General features: G+C 43.5%; 1 protein-coding gene across 25 annotated transcripts in view; it reads left to right on the top strand.

Annotated features, from left to right (window-relative positions):
• PPP6R3 (protein phosphatase 6 regulatory subunit 3) overlaps window positions 1–22372 on the top strand; it is a 1519855-nt gene that overhangs the window by 29738 nt on the left and 1467745 nt on the right. For 15 of the 25 annotated variants that reach the window (XR_014978880.1, XR_014978879.1, XR_014978877.1 and 12 more), the window contains exon 2: window positions 15855–15936. The exons of 1 other annotated variant lie outside the window; for it this stretch is intronic. The gene's annotated coding sequence lies outside the window, so the exon portion shown is untranslated. Of the gene's footprint in view, window positions 1–15851; window positions 15937–22372 lie in introns of all 25 variants that reach the window. 9 more of the 25 variants (XR_014978878.1, XR_014978876.1, XM_085644780.1 and 6 more) reach the window with 1 other exon arrangement.

Raw genomic sequence — 22372 nt, 5'->3', positions numbered from 1 at the left:
GTCGGTTTCATCCAAATGGATTGTGAAATCGCTTAACACTAGACAGTGTTTGTATATCATCGCCAAAGGGGGAGCATGCATTACTAATACTCATGGAACAAACTGGTGGGGCCAGGGGGTTTGTAAACTAAAGTACCCGCCAGCGATTGGTGGGGTGGATACCACCAGATGGAAACCAAGAGTTTCAGTTCCGGCGACTTTATCCACAGGGACAAAAGTGCATGAATAATGTTTTTTGAAAATAGCAGTGCCCCCGCCTGCACCACTTGGGTGTTCTTTTCTGACCAGCTGAGAGCCCTTTGGGATTGCCGTAGTGATAGCACCATTGTTTGTGAAGGGTGCTGCACCATTGTTTGTGAAGGGTGCCGCTTTTACTTTTAAGTGCGTCTTAATTGTGTTTTGAACGGGGCTGCTTTCTCTTTAAGAGCACCTTTTACTTGTTTCATAACGATGCCACTTTCCCCCACAAACGGGGATTTTAATTTCTCCTCTCTAAGGGGCGGACTGTCTTCTCCAAGACACGGCTTGTCAAGACAACCTTATTCTTAACAGAGAGATTTGCCGAGATAACCTTTGTCTCTCTCCTCTCTACACAGCATGGCAAACTAGCAAACACGGGCCACTAAGATGCTGCCCTCCCTGCCTTCTCTCACGTCCACAGACCGCGACCAGCGCCCGTTTGAAAGGGAGTGTGTAGACACATTGGTTAATTAGTTTATTGTCCGGGTCTTGTTTGGGAACATCGATATTTATTGAAATTACATAAATCGCAGGATGGGAAGCATCCCAACGAGTCATGACCCTACTTTACAAGCTACAAATAAGTCTTTATAATATCTTCATACTATTTTATATTTGATTGGATTAGGATGCACTGAATTGACACGTCACTCTGGTCATTTAAGGATTACGATTATAAGGTCCTATCTTCATGTGAGTATATGCCCAAAATTTAATATGGGCCAATTGTAGACCTTTCACTATCATATTCTTGGTGATATAATGATGCGGGGGATCCTTTTGGGTCATCAACCAAATATATGCCCCTTTTAAAAACATAATGAACTCTAGGAGGCATTCAATTAAAAGAAGTAACATTATACCCTGGTGGTTGTGATTAAACAAATCAATGGGACACAGGAGGTAAGGCCACATTAAGGTTAAACAATGTGAGTCCTTCTCTGTTTTAGGTGCAGTTTTTCTGTACTTTTTTAACCAAACATTGGCATTTTAGAAATTACAATGCTTTATTGTTTTTAGTCATCTATAATCAAGTATATCGAACCAAAGATAGGATTGAGTATCATAAGTACATGTATGTATTATAATTGTATATATCCCCTCTTTTGTAGATTGAACGTACTTGGTAGTGAGAGCTGTTTTTAACGTATTGGTCCTGAAGGTGTTACACATCACACTTTACACCGAAACGCGTCGACAAGAGGACATAATTGTATTTGTGTTTTTAAATCAAATTTTTTTATATATAAAAAATATCTTTGACTCTCATATTGAATGTTTTATTTTTGATCTAATTATGTGCAAATATTGACTTGAATTGTTAATGTGAATTATTTTTATTGATTATCATGTTTGTATAAATGTTGTTTATGAAGATGTTTACCCCAATGCATTTGATAATTGTGGATATATTACTATAATACAGTCTGAGATATAGAATAAGTTTTAAATAAAATAATAATATACTCTATCTCTGTTGTGCTCAAGTCTTATAGACTTCTTGTCTTTGGTTCATTATACATTGATCTGAATTTCATAATAGGAGACGTTTGAGTAAATCCATAAGGGAAGTTTGTTAATTTTGAACGTTTTTACATACCCGGTCCCTTTTGGTCAAACCTGGGAAACTCTCTATTTGTATTTGGTTTGTGATACTGGTATCGCAGTCAGTAGTGGAGTCAGAGCTTATAACATTTACTTAGAGCGCTCACCCCAATACTTAAGGCTTTCAATTAATGAACAATAATACAAGTTAGGACAGCATTAACATATGGACAAAAATATTACCTCAACTGCAGACAGTCCCCTCCCTGATCCATAATGTGGTACTGTAAACTGGCAGTGAAAGGGTTTGTGCTACAGGGGGTTGGGCCTACTTGTCTCCAGGGCAAAATACTCATGAAAACGTGTTTACCTTGACCCCAAACAATATGTTCTGGGCGTTGGGCTATAGGACTTCCACATTCTGGACTTCTGCGGTCTTGGCATGATGCACTATACCTCATACAGTTTGAATTAATTGCGTTTGTCCTCCTAGAAATTGCAAATGCTGTGTAAATATTCTACCAGAAGGGCTTTAACATCTGACACTGTGATGCTAGACTTAGGAGCACGACCAGCTTACCCGGCAACTCATACATGTTATAAATAATTCCTTTCATGGGAAGGAATAAGTTAAGCCCTGTTGGACTTCACCCCCATGGGGTCTCCTCTGGTGTCATCTGACCTTATGTGTTCTAATATGCGAGTCCTCTCCTCAAGGGAGAAACCTTTTTGGATGTTTAAAGGCCCTCTGTTGGAGGAGTCTAGGGAAGATTGCTTAGATTGAAGATTACCATGGGCCTACCAGATGTGCGAATTGTCCTAGAGAAATTTCTACTCTCAGTGAAGCTGTTTTTGAGTTATTGTCCCTGGCACCTTTTTGTTTGGCAGTTTCAACGTCGCTTGAACAGTCTATAATGAATCCAAGGGATGTAATGCATCAACTTTGGTTGAGTTTCGATTTCTCCAGGTTTATGATTAACTCAGATTCTGCAGCTTCATAATTACCTGTAGATAGAGCTGCAAGCGTTCCTTATGCTTGTCCATGATCAGGATATTCAGGCAAACTATTAGCCTCATTCCACAGCCCTGAAGATATTCCATTATTGGTCATAGAATCTTCAAGCGCCATGCAGTTGGCGAAAGGCAAGGCTCTGAATTCGTAGATCTTTAATTTCCAAAGTGAGAATTTCATGCGGGGAGGGAAAATTTCACTTGCCAGGTAAGCGAGCTGGAGGTCGAGATGTACAATCAATCCTAGAGACGAAGAAAATCCCTAGCAAGGTGAATCCCTCCATTTTGAAGTGCTGGAAAATTAACCATTAGTTAAAGTCCTTGATATTTATCAAGGGCAATAACCTTTGTCCCTTTTCTGCACTAGGAACCCCATGCAATGATCCACCCAAGTGATAATTGCAACTTTCTTCTCTATGACCTGAACCTCTTAATCCACAAAGTAGGAGTCTGCTCTTGAAGGTGATTGTCCACATGCGCTCCCTTTGCCTGGGTGAACTGTTGAGCTCCATGCGAAAGTTTTGAATTGTCTGCTAAGCTCCCTCCTATTCGTCAGCGCGGAAAAAGTGGTTAGACTTACCGGAGAAGAAACGTATTGAACTGTAGGTCCCTCTGAAAGATGCTCTTATTTTCTGACCTCTTAGTTCTTCTGAACTGGAAATCCCCAACCCCCACTAAATGAGATTCTGATCTGCTACTGGCTGTGTAGTTACAGAAATCAGGGCTTTGATGAAGGGAGCAGCGAGCAGACCGGTCTATGCATTTCCTAGCTCCTTCAATAACATTTTGTCCAAGTATCATCTTAATTGTAGCTTCAGTCGTTTCGAGGAAAACAAATGAAACACATTTTCCCCATTTCTATAGGGAAGGCCCACCAAACAGGCTCCCTTAAGTCCCTGGACCTGCCTCTGAGGTGGCATGGTCACCCAGCTTCTGAGCCAATTTCAATTGGGAGAGATAGACGCCATTTTGCAGATAGTGCTCAGTTCATACTGCCCAGAAATATAATGACTTTGTGCCGAGCCCTTGAGGTTTTCTGGGGAGTTAAGGTATCCGACTCCCTGGCCTCCCCGCCCAGTTAAAGGGCTTGTCTCTACTACCCGTCCATGCCCTTTTCAGGTCCTTGACAAATTGTGTCCGATAGGTGGCTATCGTGCTGTCTCTCAGCTTTTGGTGGGGTGGAAGTTACTGAAGCGGAAATCATCCTGCCACTCTCCCCTGCATGTACATAGCCTCTGCCGTAGGCTTGAGGCTGGAATCGACTGCTTGAGCGCCTCCCTGCCACGACAAGCCTTGGTGAAAACCCAGGGTGTAAAGGTCCCATTGATAAGAGGCCTGGGCTTTATCTAGCGAGTTGAATGTCACCACAAAAGTGCCTAATTCCTGGATGAATCAGTCACCAAATAGCCCTCCTTGCCCTGTTGGGCCTGCTTCCGAAATGGTTAGATCCCAAACTTGGGTTCGATCTTGATAAGGAGTGACTTGTGCCTCTCGGTTGAGATTGGGCAACGCTTACTGCGCAAACATATTATGGACTGTTGGGCCCGTCCTAACAGCACCTCAAAGGAAATAAGGATTCAAGACTCTTTTGTGTCTTTCACCATATCGATAAATCTCATCAGCAGTACAAATATGTCCAAGAGCTTATTAATAAGCCTGCCAGGATCTATCTACACCCTAATGAAGTTGTCCAATAAAGTTACCATGCAGCGTTTGTCTCTGGGGTCAGTGCCACCTTATCGCCCAGAGATGAATGGGGAGAAATCCGCCTGAAGGCGGCTACGGACCTCCATGTCTAAGAGCTTGTGCAGTCTTACTGCTACATAGGTGGTTACTTTATCGGCTGGTGATCCCTCTTTGGGAGGGTGGGGGTTGTAACAATTCCTTGGGGGGGGTCTAACACATCAGAGGATTTATTGCTCTGTGTCCCCTACAAGAGCCAACTATTTCTGCCCTCTCCTGAAGTTGTCTGAATTCCTTTTTAGGTGTACAGATGAGGCTGCTCACCCTGGACTTGTGGCCAGCCTTCCTGAAGGTGTACACCTCCTGCATACCTAATTTCCCACCTTGCCTGGGGAAAGGGGAGTGTTGTGTCTGGGTAAAGCCCAGATTCATATCGGAGGCGGTGTAGCCTTTGAAGTTCACTGCTCTGATGTGCCACTTCACTAGCCTGCTGGGGAGGGTGGAAGTGTGACTTTCTTTCTGACCTGCCTTTGTTCCCGACTCCTCTGAGTGATCACATGGCATAGTAAGTCAGAATCCTGTCTTCGCGACAGCAGGCCTGGGAAAGCACGGACTGGTCAGCCGGAGCACTGTGAAGCTGGGGCAACCAGGTGGACAACCTCTAAGGTGCCACATGGATGCATGCCACATCACCCAGGGCATGAGAATCGTGTTGAGGGAAAGAAGACACATTGATACAAGACACGTTTTAGTGCTACCATAATGGAGCTGCCAATCTCAAGAGTACCCAGTTGGCAGCCCATGTTATCCTGTGGACGGGTAACACTACTAGCAATTCCAATGGGGAACACCACTTTAGGGATGTATAGCCTTACACTTAGATGTCCACTCCTTTAGTATAATGCACCCTGCTTCCTGGATTGAGGAGGCCTTACTTGGGGATTGTCTGACATATAATAAACACAGTTTATAGATTGTGACGCACATGGTGAGTGCACAGTCAAGTTCAAGCAGTTTGCTCCTGCAGTCTGCAATGGCAAGACTGCTGTCAGTAATTTGCTCGGGTCACCCAGGGTGGCGCGAAACCGTGATGCAGCCCCGGGGACCCCATTACCACCTATACCCTGGTTCCCCTTTGGTGCCATATGCTAAGGACTTATACGGGGGTAAAGTCTCTGCCAATTTGGGATCACTAAGTTGAACATTACAATTTTAGGAGAGGGCACGGTCACTGTGGAGCAGACTCCAGTGCACTATCCGTCATAACAATCTGCATTTGCAGCAGAAAGTGGCAGGGAGGTGACCATACAAAAAGGGCTCTTTCCTACAAGGTGACTTCACACTTCTCTTTGCAATGGAAACTGTTTATAGGTCTCGCCTGACCCAGCGCATGCGCTGGTCTGGCGAGACTTTTTGTGAGGGCTCAAAGTGCTACCACTGTAGCCTAGAGCTACAGTGCATGTGCGCGGGCGTGCGCGCCTAATTTTCGCGGCCGCATGGCCGCTTTGATGTTCTCCTTGAGCCAGTTTATTTTTTCCATGTTTATTACTTCTATGTAGTAATGGTGGCACCCGTGCACCGCCATTACTACAGAGCAGTAATAAACAGAAACAAGCATTGGCATAGCCAATAGGTCTCGCTTTTGGGACCTTATAAGTATTTAGTTATGCAACTGTTGCATGGCTAAACAATAGGTCCCAAAAGCGAGACCTATTGGCTATGCCAATGCTTGTTTAATTTGGGACAAAGGAAATACTGCAGCCCTCATCCTACTCAACTGCTCTGCTACATGACAGTGGATCATCTCACTCTGATATATCTATCGTAAAGCTAAGATTGGGACTCAAAGCACAGTTATTGACTGGATTATATTTTCTTTATTTTTACTGCGCCAATTAAGTCTTCACCACAGCTTGCATTGGAAAAAGGTATTCTGTGTGGAGTGCCCAATGGCGCATCATTGTCTGATACTTTTCATAATCTGTTTGCCCTTTTTCTAAGTTATTCTGTTCCTTTTGGTTTTATGGTTTAAATCGTTTTTATTGAATGTGATGCCAGCGATAACAGCACACCCACCTACAACCACCAGCCGGCGGTGAGCATTGTTGTCCACTTTCAAAATTTTTAAAGAAAGGGAGGGAGAGTAAAGGAAGACAGAAGGGAAACTTAGAGTAGGAAAGAGAAGAGACAGGCTTCCACTTGCAGCTTGAGGTATGACTTGATAAGGATCTAGGAAGGGGTCTCCTCCGGGAGAGTTGGCGTGTCCGGAGGGGGTGGGGAGAGGGCAGTAGGAAATCGCAGGACACTTAAGTACTGAGGGCAAGTAAGCTCCACAAACTCGGAGGATAGGTATGTGACTGTAGACCCCCAGGTCTTATCAAATTTGGGAAACGTGCGATTAATTCCCGCAGTGATTCTCTCCATCCTTATCACCTCCCACAGTCTGTGCTGCCAGTCTAATTTAGTCGGGATGTCGACCGTGCCCAATTTTGCTAGGAGAACCTGTTTAGCTGCCCCTAGAGCCAGTGATCGCCCTACCCCTGCAGGACCTGAGAGGGTTCCGAAGCTTCCAGATGTGAAGAACCAATGTATTTCTGATTCTAGTTGGTACCATTCTATCATCCAGCGCAATTGTGCCACCTCATAGTAGCGCCTGAGATGGGGGACCCCAAGTCCCCCTTCCTCCTGTCTCGAATACATGAGGTGGCGAGCCATGCTCTCTCTGACTGAATTATTTATTACGCGCATTTTTGCTGAGGTGTCTTGGCGCTGTATGAGGGTGGAGATTAGCTACAGCCAGTCCAGGATTTAGTGAATAGCCAGGTTTTTAAGGCCTTTCTGAACAGTCTTATTTGTTCCTAGTCGTAGCTCTGTAGGTAGAGAATTCCACAATTTTGCTGCTTGAAATGAAAAAGCTTCGCCACCCCATCGGGCCCTCTTGATCTTAGGTAGGCAACCTAGACCTAGACTACCAGATCTTAATGTACGAGGCGGTACATAACGAGGAAAAAGATTTCATGTCCTCTGCACCTCCTCAGTTTACAGCTTTATGTGCTAGGCATAAAGCCTTGAACTGCACCCTTCGACGTACAGGGAGCCAGTGAAGAAGCCTTATGCCTGTTGACGTCGGATGGTGCTTCGGAGGATGTAGCAGTACTCTTACAGCAGCATTCTGCAACGACTGGAGTTTGGAGAGCTGTCTTTCTCCAATTCCAGCGTACAATGCATTGCAATAATTGATAAAAGATAAAACTAAGGCTCCTACTACTGTTTTCCTTAAAGAAAAAGGTATGAATGGCAATATTTTTCGGAGAACCTTGATCGAAAAAAAAACAAGCCGAGGTGACCTGATTGACTTGAGGTGAATGTTAAATCTTTGTCAACCAAGAAACCTAAATTTTTTTACTTTTTGTGCCAGGACAGGTGCCTGCTTCTGGAGGCCTCCATGTATGATTCCAGATAGAGGATTTTTGGCCTAATTCAATCACCTCAGTTTTCTCTGTGTTGAGCTTTAGAAAATTCGTGTTCATCCAGCTCATAACACTAGAGAGGCAGTTTCTGAATCTCTCCGCTGTAAGTTCCACACTCTGTGTAAGACACCACTAGCTGGGTGTCGTCTGCATACGACACCAATTTTAAACCATGATCTTTTACTAATTATGCCAGTGGCGTCACGTACAAGTTAAACAATGTAGGGGATAACACGGATCCCTGAGGGACTCCACATGGGAGGAAAAACTTCAGATTGAATTCCTTCCCAATGAATTTGTTGTACTCTGGAGTCCAAAAAGGACCGGCGTAGTGCTAATGCGGTGTCTCTGATTCCCACTATTTTAAGCCTTTCCAATAAGACCATGTGGTTAACGGTGTCAAAAGCTGCCGTTAAATCGAGTAAGATTAAGACAGCTCTACCACCCCCGTCCATTGCCTTGCAAATTTCCTCCGTCGCCATTAACGCACATTCTGTAGAGTGTCGTGATCTAAAACCGTGCTGTGTGGGATCCAGGGAACTATTTAGATCTACAAATTCCATTAATTCTTGGTTCATGGCCTTTTCCAGTATTTTAGATGGCAAAGGGAGACAGGATATAGGACGGTAGTGTTTGATATCCTGAGGGTCCAATGAGTCTTTTTTAAGAATAGGTCTTATACAGGCCTTTTTCCATCTCACAGGAAAGACTCCAGATCTTACTTCATTTAAGAGAGGAGCCAGAGAAGCAGTTATCTCTTTAGGAGCCAGATGGAATATATGGGGGGGACAAGGGTCAAGAGGTGAACCTGACTTAATTTGAATTAATAGGTCACTGACCTGTTTTTCGCTTAGGGGAGAAAATTGGGACAGACAATTCAGAGTTGCAGAGACCTCAGTTAATTCCCTTTTATCTTTTTCTAGATTTACTGGTAAATTTTGAAGGTCATTATAGAGTACTTGAACCTTTTGTTGAAAAAGCCAATTTATCAATAAAATTTTGATCTGGAAGAAAAATTGTCATAAGGACTCTTAGTTAAAGTAGATACTATTTTAAATAGTTCCTTAGAGGAATTTGTGATATCTTGAATTTTTTTTGTAAAATACACCGTCTTGGCCTGTTTTATTATAAATTTATACTCCTCCAATGCTCTGCTATATTCCTTCCTGTGCTCAGCACTATAGTCAGATCTCCAGATACGTTCCTGGCGTCGACATTTAATTTTAAAAAGCTTCATCTTCACCGTATACCATGGCGAGGTAACTAATCGTCTCCTAGGTTGTATTGTTTTCTCTGGGGCTAACTTATCTACTGCCTGATTGATCCATAAATCAAAGTTGATAGCTCCTCCGTTGCTATTCTCCATAAAGGGGGAGCTACTTGTCAAAATTTTGGCTAACTTGTCGCTTTGTATACATTTCCAAGGGCGGGCTTTTGCTAACGGGGAGCGATCTCTCCGACCGTTAACAGGTAGGTTTAAATTGACTTTAAAATGGATTGCCGCATGGTCCGACTAAGGAACAAGTTGTAAATCTGTTACTTTAATATGGTCATTACTGGAAAAAATCCCATCCAGTGTATGTCCAGCTAGATGAGTGGGTTTGGATACGATTTGCCTCATACCATACCCTACCAAATCATCAATTAAGATTGAGGAATCTGAATTGTTATTGTCCTCTAAATAGAAATTAAAATCACCTAAAACAGTGAAGGTAGAAGTATCGAGGCAGGATTCCGAAAAAGTTTGTAATGATTTAATGAAAGGAACTCTTGTTCCTGGCGGTCTATAAATCAATAGACCAGATAGGAGTTCTTGATTATTATATTTAACATTGAATGACATGGCTTCAGCCTTCAGTGTGGGTTCTTGTCTGAAGTTAACTTTAAGGTGGGAACGATATATTAGTGCAATTCCCCCTCCAACTGTTCCTTTCTACTTGCACCAGTAAATATCCAGGAGGAACTGCAATATTCCAATCTGGTGCACAAGAGGCGGATGCCCATGTTTCAGTGAGACATATCAAATCTGGGCTAGTGTCTGATATTAAGTGCTCCAGTTCATAGTTATGCTTTGGCATAGATCTGGTATTTAGTAAAATGCAGTTCATTACCTTGGATATTTTAGTAATACTATTAGCATTCTTTCCAGTGCTGCAGCATTTTGTATGTTTATCGGCCATAATTTCGGGATTAATCCTGGGGCAAATATAACCTTTATTCAAATGACCGCTAGTAGCTTCAAGAGGCACAAAGACGGTCTCTAAACCACAGACTAAACAACTTCAGGGTCAGCAGTATTCTAGTCAAACAATAGGGCAGGTACTTGGCACTTACCATTATTTAATGCCAACAGTTCGCCCCGCGAATAGCACTTTCTATGGCAGTGAACAGGAGTTATGGTGCTGGCCGCGTTCCGGGCGCAGACGGGCCTGCCGGCGGCGCGCCCGCTGCTCGGTTGCGTCATTGTGAGTTTTTATAGCGTTCTTAAAAAGACTAGAGCGCTAACCCTAATCGTGTCGGTCCTGCTCTACGGACGGGCACCACGATTGTAAGGTAGGTAAAATACACTCTAGCAGTAAACAGATTTAATACAATTTTAAAAATCGGTGTGCAAACTTGCTTTCTTTTTTAAAAAAAGTGCAACTTCTAGCGATGTGTGGCGGCCTAGGAGTCGAGCTCAGCTGAATATCTCAAGGCAGTCTTTTCCCCCACAAATGAAGCCATCGATTAGTTGCTGCAGTCGGGTCAGTATCGTGGGCTGCGGACATAGAGGGAGTGTCTGCATTATGTAAAGAAGACTGGGCAGAATAGTCATTTTAACAGCGGCTATCTTGCCCAGCCATGAAGGACATGTTTGTTCCAATTGCTCAGTTCGTGGCGAATCTTGGCCAGTATCTCAGAGTAGTTCACCTGGGCCATCTTTGCGGTGGTCGAGAAAACCCAGAGCCCTAGGTATGTAATGTCGCTAGTGGCCCAAGTAAATGGGAACTGCAACGTTGGCTGGTGTCGGTCCACTGCTGGCATTGTGAGACTAAGAGCCTGAGTCTATTTCAGGTTGATTATAAATCCCCCATGCCGCGGTAAAGGCATCGACCTCCGCCAGCAAGGGGTGAAGAGACAGCAATGGGCCCATAAAAAAAAAAGAGCACATTGCCTGCATATAACATTTTGTGTTGCCTAGCTCCCATCTGGATCCCGGTGACCATAGGAAGCTGGCAGATCTTTTCGGCAAATGGCCCCATATAAAGAGAGGGGAAAGGGGACACCCCTGCCTCCTGCCGCGCCCGCCTGAAAGGACGGGAAACCACCCCATTAACCCGGATGCGGGCATGAGGGCCATCTAGACACTTTTCACCCAATTCCTGAATCTCTTCCCTAGTCCAAATCGACAGAGGACTTGTTGTAAATAAGGCCAATGGACCCGGTTGAATGCCTTCTCGGCATCCACCGATGGGAGTATCGCCGGGATCTGGGTGCGTTGCGTCTTGTCCAGTAGGTGACATAGCCAACGAGTCCCATCTCCGCAGTTGCGTTCCGGGATGAAGCCCGACTGGTCGGGTCCACCAGGCCTTGCATATGGGGGGCGAGTCGGGATGCCAAAATGCTGGTGAAGATATTCAGGTCCACGTTAAGCAAAGAGATGGGGCAGTATGAGGCACAAATTCTCGGTCGTCCTGCCCTGGCTTGGGAATGACCACTACCTCTGCCATGGACATCGATTGGGCTAGGTTCCCGGTCGTGCTCAAGGTGTTGAACAGGCACGCCAGGAGTGGAGCAAGGTCCGGAGCGAAGATTTTAAAGAAGTCGACTGGGAAGCCATCTTCGCCTGGTGCCTTACCAACAGAGTCCCTGAATAGCCTGTAGGACTTCCTCAGGGCGGATATCCGCGTCCAGATGGGTCGCGACAGACTCTAGCAGCAGAGTCCCTGGTGCCGCCTGCGTGTACTCCTTGGCTGCAGTAGGGTCCAGGCTTTCAGCTGAGTTGAGAGCTGTATAAAAGGCCTCCAATTCAGATGCAATATCTCCATCCGCCTTCAGGATCTCTCCACAATCATTCTTGTGTTCCGCGACCCGACATGTCGCCGTCACGACCCGGAGGGCGTGTGCCAGGAGCCTCCCAGCCTTATAACCCCCACCCCATCCCGCTTCCTCATCTGCGTGAGTAGTCGCCATGTTTGGACGCCCCCGTACGGCAATGAACCCCCCCTCCAGCTCCTTAATTTGGTCCTCCAATTCCCCCCTCTTAGCCTTACGGTCCTTATTCAGTTACCAGTGGGGAAACCAAGGGCAACAACAAGGATGACCATACCAGCAAGGAAGACAGTACTTTCAAGGATGCCCCCATGGAAGAGGCCTTTCGCAAAGACTGGGAGGACCCACAACAAAGAAATGACTGCATTCCAAACACAATACACACTCCAGAAAGATCAGTGTGTGCCCTCAAAGGGAGAAAAACATCAGACCGCCATGACGACCAACCAGTTGCTCCAACATTCTACACCACTAGGAGGCAGGCTAAAGAACTTCCTCCCCAGATGGGGAGATCACTTCACAATTGGCTCTTAAACATAATACAGTACGGTTACTGCATAGAACTACTCAAATTACCTCCAAACAGCTCAAGGAGGAAGGTACATTCCAAAGGAGAAACTTCTCAGCTACTCCAAGAGGTACAAGAACTACAGGCTTTATAAAGACTCAAAGGTGCAAGATGACAACCCTACAAGAGGTGATGCCTCAATTGCAAACGGGGGACTATATGGTTACTATAGACTTAAAGGATGCTTCTTTGCACATCTCCATGGACATCAAGCACAAAAGACTATGAATTGGCAGTGTTTTGTTGACCACAAATCTTAAGTGATAGCATTTGGTTTGAACTCCGCACCATGGGTGTTCACAAAGCGTCTAGCAGCAGTTGCCACTTATTTAAGAAGACCAGGAATCCATGTATATCCGTATTTGGAAAACTGGCTAGTAAGGGCGAACTCGCACAGTCTGCAAACATATACATCAAGTAATAGTACTACAGCTCGGTTTTTCGATACACTGGGCTAAATCTTCCCTGGAGCCAGAACAAGAAAAGGTGTTCTTGGGAGCGAGAATAAATGCAGTATTGCAAAAGGTGTTCCTTGGTGAAAAACGAACAGCCCTACTTAAAGAAACACCACTATACTGAAAGGGGTAAGCTCTGACCGTGAGGACAGTGGAGAAACTGCTAGGGATGATGGCTTCATGCATTCACTTAATCCTAAACATTCGCCTACTTTCGAGACCATTCCAGGAAGGGCTTCGAGCACACTGGTCACAAGCAACAGGGAGTTGGGAAGATATAGTGGTTGTCACACAAAAAATACAGGAGGCGATAGCATGGTGGAACAAGGCAAACATATCACAGGGGAGACTTTTCACACAACCAACTCCCAACAGTGACTATAATGACAGATGCCTCCCAGATAGGATGGGGGCGCTCACATGAACAGCCTCAAAGTAAGGGGACTGTGGACAAAGCATGATGCAATACAACACGTCAACATCGTGGAATTAAAACAGTGTTCCTAGTCTTAAAAGCCTTTCAGAAAGTTCTTCGCGCGAAGACCATTCTGATACAAACCAATAACACAACCACCATGTTTTACATAAACTAGGGGGAGCACAGTTGCTCTTTCGACTCTAGCACAGCAACTGTGGACATGGTCAATCCCATGGGACTTAAACATGATAGCAATACACCTGCCAGGAAAGGACAATGTAGAAGCAGACAGACTAAGCAGACAAGCTTCCTGGTCCCACGAGTGGGAACAGAATCAATCGGAACTCCAAGATCTTTCACAAATTGGGAAACTCCAGCAGGCAACCTATTTGCAACACCCAACAATGCAAAATGCCAACGGTTCGCATTCTGGCGACCTTGCCAACAGTCACTAGGGAGGGCGAAATGGATAGACTGGTCAGGGATGTTCGTTTACGCTTTTCCCCCTGATACCACTACTCCACAAAGTGATCAACAAATGCAAGATCAGCCATAAGAAGATGATTCTCTTTGCACCACAATGGGCGAAACAGACTTGGTTCTCAGAGATAATGGAGATATCTCAAGGATCAATTCACAAATTGCCAAAGAGTCAAAACATATTAACGCAGAAGGGAAGAGTGCTCCACCCAAAACCGGAGAGTCTGAGCTTCGCAGTATAACTCCTGAGAACTCAGAGTTTGGACACCTAAAGATACTGTAAAGCACTGGCAATCCTATGGGAGGCAAGAAAACTGACCACTAGAAAATTATGCGGCAAAATGGAAAAGATATCCTCTATGGTGCCTCAAAGAAGGTCTTTCTGAAAAAGAATATACAGTGCTAAAGTACTTAAGTCTGCTGCTCAGTAAGCTAACCTATCCATCACTAAAGGTTCACTTAGCAGCAAGTGTAGGCCATATAAGAGGCCACGCAGGAAAAGTTTCTTCACTTCACAAGTGGTCAAGAGGTTCCTATAAGGAGCCAAAAGAATCTCTTCTCCCCCCCCCCCCCCCTTCCCCCACCAAAAAAGCCTCTGCACACACATGGAATCTAAATATGGTACTCGCTCAGCTAATGAAAGCACCATTTGAGCTGCTACACAAGACCAAACTACTAGTGCTCACACTAAAGACTGCCTTTTTAGTGGCAATAAAATTACTACGTAGAGTTAGTGAGTTGCAGGCACTAACATTACAGGAACCCTACTTCCAAATTCATAATGACAATCGTCATGAGAACAGATCCACACTTCATGCCAAAGGTGGTATCTCAATTCCACATAAATCAATCCATATAGATACCATGTTTCTTCCAAAATCCAAAGACTCAGGCAGAAAGAGCATTGCACACTCTTGACGCTGGAAGAGCAGTGATGTATTGCATTGAAAAAACGAAAAAATACAGAAAGCCAAAACAGCTTTGTATCTTTTTGCAAACCTTTTTCTTGGGAAACCAGTTACCAAGAACACAATCTCAAGATTGATAGCACAAACCATACAATTGTGCCACAAACTAGCAGGATATGCATTCTAAAGGGCCCGCAAGCTCATTCAGAAAGACTTTTGCATGGCAGCAACATGGTGTTCAGTGCACATGTTCACAAAACACTAGGGCTTGGACATCCAAATTAATAAAGAAGCACAAGTAGGACAAAAGGTCTTGCAACATCTATTCACAAACCAACACTCATCTTTGACCCAGCCACCACAGAACTAACAAACCGCGACAAAATCTATGCACAGCATGTGAATCCAGAAAAGATTCACCCTTCAAAACATAGTTTCTCACCTGTCGGTGTAGTTTTGCATCTTGAGGAATTTTCTGTATTCACTGGCGAACCCACCCTCCTCCACCAAAGATGAGCGAGAGTAAGGAAAAAAAAAAAGATGGTGAACAAAGTTGGGACTTTCCGAAGGAAGCACAAGAACGCCACAAGGAGACACCAAATGGTGGTACGTCGATGCCCACAAACAGGGCAAAAAAAAAGGAAATACAATAATTCTGGACCCAACCACTAGATGGCGGAATAATGCACAGCATATGAATCCAGAAAATTCTTCAAGCTGCAAAACTACACTAACAGGTAAAACTATACGTTATTTTGAATTACCCCTTCAAGTTGATATATAAAAGGTTTCTTTGCACCAAAACAGTAATGTCTGAAAGCTTTTTTTGTAAGCATGTGTTAAGTGTGTTTGGTGAGACCCTCATCTGTGACATGTATGGCAAGTAGTAAAACTAATATACTTCAGTTGGTTTGCAGACCATTGTGCTTGCAATAAAAATCGATGTTTTTGAAACTTTGCAGTGCAGAAATGACCTATGGCGGTCATTGAAAGTTTGGTATTGTTGCAATTTTGAAAATAAATTTTTTAAATTTACCCTAGCAGAACTGGACATGACAGAACCAGCCTGGCATCCAAAGAGGCTCTGGCACTTGAAAGACGATTTGGATCATAATCTCGCATTCTGGTAAGCATGAAAACAAATAACATTTTCGAGTTCCATCAGTACGATGGTTTTTAGGTCTCGCCTGGCGTTGGAGCGCGCATTCGCCTCTCGCCCTGCGAGGGCTATAGTAAACACTCTAAGAAGGTGAACTTTAATCCATGCCCCTGTGTCTCGACCATTTCCAGTTGGCTTGGGTCGTGATTAATGTTTTTTCTGTGCTTTTTTGTTTGCTGGCTGTCACTTTTGTAGACACCCTTGCAGTTTTGTGATGCTGCCCATCGTGACAAGCTCATCTGTTTTCACTCAGCCCAGATGCAAATCCAAGCGGCTGAATGAAAACAGCGAGAGTTTTTTTTGTCTTTGTGCAAACACAGTCCGAGTCTTTGATCGGTTATCTTTCTCTCTTTGGCAGGGTGTGTCTGTGTAGAGAATACTTGTTATGGCGATGTTCCTGCCAACAAACAGAATTTTTTAATTTGGGTTTGCTGGAGGTGTCGCGTTGGCAGACTTTGTATGAGTTTAGTTGATGAACCTGGTGGGGTTGGGAAATGGAATGACGTCAGTAGTTTCTCTGAAATGCCTTTAAAGTTCTCCCTCGTTTCAAGAGAAGTCAACGCGTGAAACAACGACCCTCTCACCTTCCTGTGAAAGATGGCACAGTCAAACTGTTTTCAAAATATGGGCTTCATATTATCTGTGTACAACTGCTTCGGGAATGGTGCTGGGAAGCTCGGATATGGTCCGGAAAGCTTCAGTCTCCTGCGCCGCACCAGACATGTGAAAAACACGCATTGTTAGGGGGCTGCTGCTGTTTGCACGTGGTAGCTTTCTGTTGTGTGGCTTTAATGCTTGGAGGCAGTGGTGTGTACGTGTGGCTGTAATGCTTGGAGGCTGCGGTGTGCAGGCACAAAGTAATGGTGATTGTACAATTTCTTGTGTTTGTGCTCCTACATCGGCACCGAGTGAAACACGTCTCTGACTTTTGTGTTGGGTGCGATTGTTAAAGTGAATGGTCCGGAGAGAACGTGGCCTCCGGTGCCGTCTGACGGAGGTGAACCTGCCGAGACCGAGTTTGAGAAACGTATATCACCACCACAAATACCACCACCACTACCTCCAACACTAATAATACCACTACTAACGCTAACACAAGTACCAATACCACCAATACCACCACAAATACTACCACCAACAACATTAACACCATCACCAGTAACATCACCTCTAAAATACACACTACTCCCACCACTCTTGCACCATAGACTATCTCACCATAAATGAACACCAATACTACAACTTCTTCAATACCACCACCATCACTACCACAACCACTACAAATACCACCACTACCAGTACTGCCACTTTCACATACTTGCATTATAAATAACCTTGTATATATTTGTTACTTTTAAAACCAAATAGATAAAAAAAACAATGCCATTTACAATACCAACAACTTTAAACTTTGCTACTTGCTACTGCGTGACCTATTGCTTTGCAAATGCTTGTTTGTCCCTTTGTTTCCAGTTAGAATGTGTTGAACTTGCCATTATAATTGCCTTGTTTTACTTTATTATTCTATGCCTACTCATGATCAAGAATCATTTTGATCTCATTCTGGTCTTTCTTGATGAGGCAACTTTGATTGACCATTTCATAAATTTGTATGCCGCTCAAGGGGCCGAAGGTGTAGCGCAGGAAGAGTACGCTCTGTCGCTTGTAGATGCCGAATCCACACAAATAGTTTTTGACTTACAGGAAACAGAACTAGCTATTAATTCAGTCAAACACTGGAAGGCTCCAGGGCTTGACAAAGTACCAGGCGACCTATTCAAGCACGAATTGGACGTTTGGGTACCATATCTTAATCATTTGTGTAATACTGTTGCGGCTGGGGAAGCAATCCCGGACACATGGAATGGAGCGGAAATTATTATTATTTTTAAAAAGGGCGACAGAAGTAATCCCGCCAACTACCGCCCTATAAGTCTTCTAGATATAACCCAAAAAATCTATGCTAGGCATATATTAAATCTCATTAACACATGGTTGGAAGATGAATCAATTTTTAACAAAATATCAAGCTGGGTTCAGAGCAAAAATAGGAACCATTGACCAAGTCCTAAGGTTTTGTTGTTTGTACAGGAAATATGTCACCCTCCGCAAAGGCCACTTATACGTGGCATTTGTTGATTTACCGGCGGCATTTGACCTTATCCCCCAAGAACTTTTGTGGGAATCATTGAAAACCCAGGGACGTTCAGTAGATTTATTAAAATTGGTCATGGGGCTACATACGGATAATTATGCCAAGTTCAGGTGGGGTCCAACTGGGGAACTCACAAAAGCTATTCCGATAGAGGGGAGTACGCCAGGGGTGTGTACTGGCCCGACCCTATTCTCCCTGTATGTTAACGACATTCCGTCTTATATGGAGAATAGTGACAATGATTCACCAAGATTGGGGGGCGAATGGGTTTCGTCCCTCCTTTTTGCTGACTATACCATCCTCATTTCCCAAACACCACGGGGTCTCCAGAACCTACTGGAAAGGTTTCCGTCCTATTGTATCTCGAAAGGTTTAGAAATTAATATTAAAAAAACGAAATACATGGCTCTGAGCCCGCATAAAAATTTTAGGAAAAACTAATGTTAAATGGACAGAAGCTTGATTATGTGCAGAATTTTACTTACTTAGGTGTATCTATAGATTCATCCCTAGCATGGAGACCACAGCTAGAAAAGACCAAGATAATCTTTAAACAAAACTGTCTCCCAATCCTTATAAGACACAATAAATGCTTGAACAAGGCAGTAACCCCTGCCTTAGAGATTTTTAAGTACAAGGTACAATCAGCGGTACTATATGGGCCAGAATTATGGGGACCCGCATGTAGAAGCACATTTGAAAACCTTGAGAACAAGTTCCTTAGGGGATTGTTAAAACTATCTACTAATACCCCATTGACACCCCTCTTTCTGGATCTAAACCTGAAACAAACAGACCAACACGCAATATTAAGACCACTATTGCTGTGGGTCAGACTGTGGACGACTTCAGAATTACTCGATTACAAGGAAGGCTTGAAAGAAGTTCTGGAACTTGATAGCTGTAATAAAGTTTATTGGTTTAAGCATGTTAGAACTTGGTTGGGTATGATAGGACTAGCCCATTTTTGGAATGATCCTGAGGCTATGAACCCGTGCTCTAGGAAAATTGTTAAACTGTCATTTTGGTCATACGTGAGCTACGCGTCACTGTACATAAAAACCCCTGGTCCATTGACTGATAATTTTTTATTGTTTAAAGATGCAGCACTTTTTGAATCTTTCTTAGATGAGATCCATCCGCCGTTATCAAAAACCTTGTACCTAAAATGTAGTTATGGTACACTTAGAACCAAGGCACTTGAAAAAAGCTGGGCGAAGTGAAGTAGTGATCTTTGTACTTCATGTACTCATGATGCAAAGGAAGACGATTTACATATACTACTCTTTTGCTCGAGCTATGTAACACCAAGGAAAAAGTGGATAGTGCCGCTCTGTCTTGGAATTGGTTCGAGATCCTATAAAGAGGCTGGCAGAATCCTAAAGACTGACCTCAGCCAGGTGATAGTATTCGGAGTCTGTAGATTTCTTCTTGCTGTCAACTTCATTAGAACAAAGTTGGGCCTACACTTTTAATATAAATGCACAACTATTGTTCATCCAACATCTCAAAATGAGTAGGATGATTATGTACTTAAATCGCATGTCTAATTATCCAACCTTGAGTATTTAAAAGTTTTAAACTTTTTAATTTTTTTATTGGCAAAACTTTTTAAAATTATGCCCTAGTGGTTAGTGATTTAATTATTCTGTTTAATAGCTTTTAAATTGCATTTACCATTAATTGTATTACTAATTGTTGTATAATTTTCGCCCATGTAAATTTTGCCTGCTAAGAAATCTTGTAATTAGATATTGTGTACCCGGACGCAATGAATACACAAAGAAATAGGTTAGCTTATTTGATCCCGTTATCTTTCTTGTGTTAGGAAGTGTTAAATTGTAAGAGAAATGAATGTTTTTATTGTATCTTTTATGATGTTAATGTGTCGAATTAAAGATCTAAATAAAAAAGATCTCATTCTGTTTTATTATACCTGGTCCCTCGCTTTTGACTTCTTGTTGAAAGCCAGTCCAACGCATTAACAATGGGCCTGGGCACTTCTGTGACCTTGATTTTTCACCAGCAGGTTGAACTTAGCATGTTGAGACACTAAATATTAGTCACATTTTATAGAGCTTTATACATGTGTGGTGTTCAATGCTGTGTTGGAAGGATATTGTTTGTAGTGTTCATGTGGGAAACATTTCGATATAATGCTCTTATGTCTTGGAAAGATAAAGCATAAGCTCCTGTAGTTTTCACTTGGAATCTGAATGCTTCAAAGTGTCGAACCTAGAATCTGGTGGGGGGAGGAGGGGGCAGATTGGAACATGCAGGTACTAAATATGTTAATGCCATCCAAAATGCCAACCCCATTTGCAGAACCAGTGACTAGTGCCAGATCTTTGCACAGTGAAAGCTTGACTTCTCATTATTGTGTGGATTTTATTTTAGGAGTATTGATGGTAGATAATTAATAGGTTGAAATGTCTAATGACTTTACTGATTAATGCAGGTTTTCCTGATTATTATTTCTTCAGGTTTAATTTTGGGTAGTAAGCATGTTTCAGTATTCTCTGATACTGGCAGCCGTAAATGGGTACTGTGGTTAGGGCCACATGGAGCTACATAAATCTGTTTTGGGAACTGCACAGATTACTGTCAGTGCAATTATGGTGGTTTCTGAGGTTGTTCTTGGACCATGCTTTGCACTGTGATTGTCCCGTAGTGCACTAGATAAGACCATTTTCTGAATTAGCTGTATGGTTTTTGAATTTCAGGTGATCATTATCTGTGCTGGCAAGGAAATTCAAAGCTTAGTTACTCTTAGAATCTTTTCCTCCAATAGAATTTATTTCCTTGCAGCTGTGAATGGTTAGCTGAAGTGCCTTCTTTCCAGCTTAGTTCTGGAATATGCGTTGCAAGTATCTCCAACCTTTCACTGGATGGCTCTTTGGGTGATGCTCAGTGCCTTAAAAGCAGAGTATCTAGCTCAGGGGTCTCCAACCTCTTCTGTAGTGAGAGCTACTTCTGATCAGTGAAAATCGTCGTGAGCTACTAAAGGCGAAGCATCACGCACATTTTTTCGAGGTACGCCCCCCACACCCAGTTTCATTGACTTTAAGTCTAATTTCTTTGGAGCCCATACTGTGGTTTGAGCAAAATACTTAAAGTTCCCTAGAACATATTCTCATGTTTCAAATTTTACTCTAGGGCACATTAAACGCTTAAAAAAGTCTGCTTTATTTCAATGATTCCATAGTACTCATTCCATCTTTGATTACTAAAACATCACAAGTCACCCTCACATTCAAGCGGTAAATGCCATGATGATACGGTCTCTGAAGGGCACTCTCTAGTTGAGCTACAAACAAAGCAGAGAGTGTTGGAAGGGAAAGGAAAACACCTGAATGCTGGTATAAATGGAACAGAAGCTGCGTCCTGACTAGACTGCTGAGTATGGGGTTCTGATCCCTAGCAATAGGAAGATGGAGGCTGGTACTGAAGGTGTCTCCGTATTCCCATATTGAGTTTAATGTGCTCTCAAAAACAATACCTTGGAGCACAGCACTTATTGAACAGCAGAAAAACAGGGGTTTCCATGTACTTCACATACACAGCCTTGTGAGTGCCTGCTCCCTGCATCTCACATGCAATGTCATAAGTTTGTTCCCCGTATTTTACATGCAGTCATCTATTTGCTCCCTGCTCTTCACACGCAAAGCATCATACCAGCTTGTCCTTGTACTTCAAATGCACAGCCTCATGTATGCCTCTCTGCTTTTCTCATGTACAGCCTCTGTACCTGCACCTCACATTCACTGTCATGTAAATTTGTTCCCTGCTCCTCACATGCACAGTGTCGTATTTGCTTGTTTCTTGTACCTCACATGCGCATCTTCATGTGTGCCAGCCAGCCCCTCAAAAGTGCAGCTTCTTGAGTGACCCCCCCCGTGCCCAACATTCGCAGTATCAGTGTGTTCCCTACACCTCACTTATACTCCTGTTTATCTGTCCCTTCACCTCACATACAGAGCTTCCGCTCTCTGCTGCACTTCAAATGTTCAGCCATCATGTCTGCCTGTTTCAGAAGCCAGCACCTCGTGTGCAGAGTGGCATGCTTGCCTCCTCATTGCTCAATACATATATATATATATATAGATTAGATTTGATAATCAGACCAGAAATTGAAAATGAAAGGATGTCTGGATGACAACCAGGCTGATCATAAACATAGAAGGATAGCCGATCGACTGTAACACCTGTTGTCACAAGCAGATGTTAACAGCAGAATACCACCCCACC

The sequence above is a fragment of the Triturus cristatus genome, chromosome 3_1 (genome assembly GCF_964204655.1).
Source record: "Triturus cristatus chromosome 3_1, aTriCri1.1, whole genome shotgun sequence".
Classification (NCBI taxonomy): Eukaryota; Metazoa; Chordata; class Amphibia; order Caudata; family Salamandridae; genus Triturus; species Triturus cristatus.
Note: the sequence above shows the minus strand (reverse complement) of the source record. Positions and strands in the feature narration are given on the sequence as shown.